Source organism: Oryzias latipes, chromosome 8, assembly GCF_002234675.1.
Source record: "Oryzias latipes chromosome 8, ASM223467v1".
Classification (NCBI taxonomy): Eukaryota; Metazoa; Chordata; class Actinopteri; order Beloniformes; family Adrianichthyidae; genus Oryzias; species Oryzias latipes.
In genome coordinates this window covers 21508455-21513214 of record NC_019866.2, presented here as the reverse complement: position 1 = coordinate 21513214, position 4760 = coordinate 21508455, and the positions used below count along the sequence as shown (strand labels likewise).

General features: G+C 41.0%; 1 long non-coding RNA gene across 1 annotated transcript; it reads left to right on the top strand.

Moving 5' to 3' along the window:
- Positions 1-3314: 3314 nt before the first annotated feature.
- LOC111947830 lies at positions 3315-4749 on the top strand. Its single transcript, XR_002873773.1, has 3 exons — positions 3315-3507; positions 4244-4280; positions 4353-4749. It is a non-coding gene; the product is annotated as an uncharacterized LOC111947830 (long non-coding RNA).
- The last annotated feature ends 11 nt before the right edge of the window (positions 4750-4760 follow it).

Below are 4760 nucleotides of genomic sequence, written 5' to 3'. Positions count from 1 at the left end.
CGTCATTGCAGGTTGGATGAACATAATTTTTAAAGTTATATTTACAATTTAATAACGTTGTTTTTAAAAAGAAAAAATATGTTTGACTTACTTAAATTAATTAGGTATAACCGAAAAATGTGATTAAAATAATTAAAGTGAACTAAAAAGATATTTGAAGCATTTACTAGAGGCCAGAATCACTTTTTTTAGTGGACAGTTCAGCTTCACCACAACAGTCAGGAAAACGGATGGAAAAGTATTTATTTAACATTCTGTCATGTCACTGTGTCCAACTGCATCGATCAAAAAGTCCTTAGTGTAGGCCATGTGATGTTTGTTGTGTTAATTTCACCAAAATTGCTTTTTTATCTTTAATTTGTTATTTGCATGCGAATGTTTTAAGCGGAGACTTTTATTTTGATGGTTCGCTACTTCCTGTTCTTTCGCGGCATTCTCCTCAGTCCCCCATGAGAACTTCTAAGAGTAGGTAAGCCGTAGACGTTACTCGCACTAGTTTGACTGAAAAGAGAGTTTAAATTTTAAAACATAGAAAAACAATGTTCATAACTTAAAACTCTTCTCACGCCTTTTTTGTTTTTGCCAATCATGTGAAAAATGTTAAGGGTAAATGCAGCATTCAGAAGTGTGTTAGTGTTAGCAAGACTTAAGCTAACTTGCAGCATGGTCTCATGTGTGTCTGTGGGTTTTTTTTTTTTTTTGCCTTCCCTCAGGTGAGTGTTGGAGTGAGACCAGAAATAAAAACACATGTGCTGTATTTATTTTAGCATTAACACAGTAAAATCCCTCATTCTGGATGGCAATGATGACTTATTCATCTGAAAACACAACGCAGAAGACTTTAGCCGGCGCTGCACGCACCCCACAGCAAAAGTCTGCCCCAGCTACATTAGCAACCGCCGCTGTGCTTTTACATTAACAATTCTAAATGGATAAAAACTGTCGTAGCATGGTGAGGGTCGACACATAGCCTGTTGGATCGCTCATAGCTCAAAAAGATAACATAGGTGACATGGGTAAGCAAGATACACACACTTCCTGTTGTGGAAGATGGTTTGTTATTAACTGCTGCTCAGTGACAGTTGTTGCACAATCCCATCCTTCAGATCCTTTATTTACCAGTTTACACTAAATGGTAATGAACTCTCCCAGTAAAGAATACATTTACAAAGTGATTTCTCAATTTTTTTTAATCTAAAATCTAGTACTAATAATTACATAGTTAACAGTTGGTCTATAATTTTTCTTTTTTCAACAAACAGCAGTTTTCCTTATTACTTTAACTTGATGTTCCAAATTCCATATTTTGTTTTAGTGACAAACAAAATAAGATTTTTTTTGAAACTGTAGAAATAAAGAGAATATAGCTCTTATCTAAACAGACCATAGTATTGTAACTTGCCCATGTCTCTTCCCACTCGTGTTTTGTTACAACCTAATTAAAATAAATGTACTTTTTCACTTTGGAAACTCTGGTGAGCAAACTGTTCCTCCCAAATTAGGCCGGTCTCCAATAAAAGTCAACCTGAGCAAAGGTCGTATGAAGCTGGCTGTTTGTTTGCTGAGTATTGGGTGAGCAGTGATGTTTTATGGTTGTCTCTATAAGGCATCTGTATTCATATCAGGTCATGTTGTCATGGTGAGCCAGAGGACGCATTACAGGAAAATCTGCATCCACTGAACAAACCACATCAGCGATGCTGCTTCAAAAGTACAAAGCAGTGACCACTACAGTAAAGGATGAGTGTTCTGGTCAGTTGAAAGCAAAGCCTATAATAAATTAAAGTTAACAATGAATCTAGAAAGGACATTAAATAAACTGGAGGAAAGACAACCTCATGATGACACGTATCTTCAGCTGCCCCACAACAGTCAGGAAAACGGATGGAAAAGTATTTAATAGTCCGTCATGTCACTGTGTCCAACTGCATCGATCAAAAAAGTCCTTAGCAATTACATTAACAATTCTAAACGGATCAAATCTGTCGTAGCTGGGTGAGACACAGGTGACATGGGTAAGACACTTCTTGTTGTGGAAGATGGTCTGTTTCTGATTGGACGATTGAATGGGTACCTTAAAAAAATAATAAGAAAAAAGTGCGTGAATCTGGCCTGGGGGGTATTCCAGAAAGCAGGTTATGCTAGTTCCCATGGTAAGTAACATATTGTAGTATCCCCGTGTTCTGTTGCTTTGTTGATGTTCTATTGATGCTAAATTGCTCTGTTGATTACGGTGAACAGTGGGCGTGGCAGGAGCCGGGAGGAAAAGCCGCGAGACTAGGGCTGCATTTACACTGCAGGTCTTGATGCCCAAATTCGATTTTCTGACTATATCCGATTTTTTTAATGACCCGCTTACATTATCTTTTAAAAGTGACCCGTATCCTATTTTTGCATTTATACTTTACAATGCTGAAACTATCAAACATAAACGTTCTGAGGACTACGTAACGTAGCAGCATTTCCGCCTTCCGCGGACCTGAGCACTGACCGCACGGATTAAAAAAATTATGAGCGAGCAGGCCCTTAATAATAATCATAACAGTAATAAAAGCACATTTAGAAGATGCGTGTTGGTCCAAACGGCAAACGTTTAGCATGGCGAAACCCTCCCCTTTTTGTTGTGTTTCTATTTTGTGAATCAATGCGGTTGTCATGGAGGCAACACAGTGATGGAAGGAGGCGTTGCCTTGGGTGCTTGGTTGCTCCAGGATGAGGCAGGAGAGGGGATGCGCAGGAGAGGAAAAAGGGGGGCTGCTCTGCCAGCTTATGTGCTCTCTCTGAGTTTTGAACGAGGAAGTGTTTGCAGACATTGTGCTTTACTAACAGTTTGATCCAAGCAAAGAAATAAACGGCTTCTAGCCTGTTCCAGAGCAACGGTGTCCCGCTTCATTAGTTACCGTTTGCGTCCTGACCGGGACCGGACCGGAAATAACAGCGGTTTGAAGCCTGAGGCTGAAAGGTAACACGCTGATGGGGCTGTTCTGCAGTTATGTGAGGGTTGTAGGGACACTTAACCCTCTTAGGTGGGGGCAGTGTGGCGACCAGGGGGTTATCCCCGCCTCCAGCGCCTAAGGCTCATGGGAAGTGATGAGTTTTGGGGTGAAACCTTGAGTTTAGAAGGCTGGAAGTTGAACTAACATCCATCCTGTTTTGGCTGTTTGAGAAACTTAATAAATAAACTAAATAAGCTTTTTGCTCTAAAGGAGATATTGTCTCTCTTTCTGATCAATCCGGCCTGAGACTGACCGGGATTGTGCAGTGTATGGGGCACAATTAGCTCTCCAAAGAAGCCTCTTCATGAGCAGCTCAGCTGTTGCTTCCCCGCTCAAGTGTTGGTTAGGCTGGATTGTTATAATACTTTTGCATCCACCATCCTTGCCAGAGTATGAAAAAATGACATCTAGATTTTTGTCTTTCAGAATCAAACACAGGCAGCTGCCCCCCAGAAACATCAAACTCCAGGCGCCTGGAGGAGCCACAAGTGGCGTCCCAGCTCTCTGTTCAGTAAGTAGACTGCCTGAAAATTAAAAAGCATTTCTAATAATCCATTTTAATTGTCAAATTAGACATTTCTAAATGAATTATGCTACACATTTAGCAGAGAACATTTTGCGGGAGCCGCTTTTGCTTGTGTTGGTTTGCGGCGCCTTCCGTCCGTGAAACCAGGGTTCGAATCCGGGCTGCTCCCTGTTCCCTTCTCTACTTCTGTGCCGGTCCCAAGCCCGGTTGCTTTGAGAAGGTTGCGTCAGGAAGGGCATCCGGCGTAAAACATTGCCAAGTTTACCATGTTCACTGTGGCGACCCCTGATGGGAAAAGCCAATAGAGTAAGAAGATTTAGCATGGAACATTTTGAAAATGAAATGTCAAATACTATTTTCATTATCATTTTAATTAAGTGACAGAATAAGCAGTGTTAAGGAAGGAAATGAAAAAGCATTTTGGCGGATTACTTTATCATTTTAATTTTGAGTCAAAAATGCAGCTTCATTTTGAAAAGGAAAAAGCATTTCTGGTTTTGACTTTACCTTACAATCGCTTCCATATCTTTACTTATTGTTTTCTATAATCTATACAAACATATCTCCAAACATTGTTTGTCCTTGTTGTGTCTTCATTTTCACTGATTCATTAGGGCGTGAACAACATCAGATGTGTCACAAGCCTCTGCCCTGTTCTGGTGAATCATTTTGGAATGACTATTTTGTATTAACTGATAACTTCATTGTCCACTTTGTTTAGACTTACTTACACGACCTATCGTGAGGAGCCGCCGAACGTAAGTGTCTAGCAGTAGTCAGTCCTCTTCTGCTATTAAAATTGATGCCTGATTGCTTTTTTTTGTCTCTAGAATCCCATCCGTCCGGCTACAACAGTTGTCAGAGGGCTGGTGATGACCTGCCTGGCGGGGGCCGCCCTCACGGCATGTCTTATGATGATCCGCTGGTACCGGCACGTGCCTTAATGGTCATCCACTGCTCCCTCTAAGCTGCGCGCGTGCGCAATAGCGCACTGCTGACACTCTCCGAGCACAGAAAATCTAGGCGGCGCACAGGTAAGAAAAAAAACTTGAATTCAAAATAAAATAAATACATAAAAATTTATTTGGAGCTATTTTTCAATGTGAGTCAGTGAATGTGACTGGTGACTAACTGCTCCAGCCTATTATGCGGTTCACGTACGTAATGACGCAGGTAAACAACGTCACTGACAGCCTCCTTTCATGCCGCGACCAGTGTTTTGGAGGGAAGACACGTGA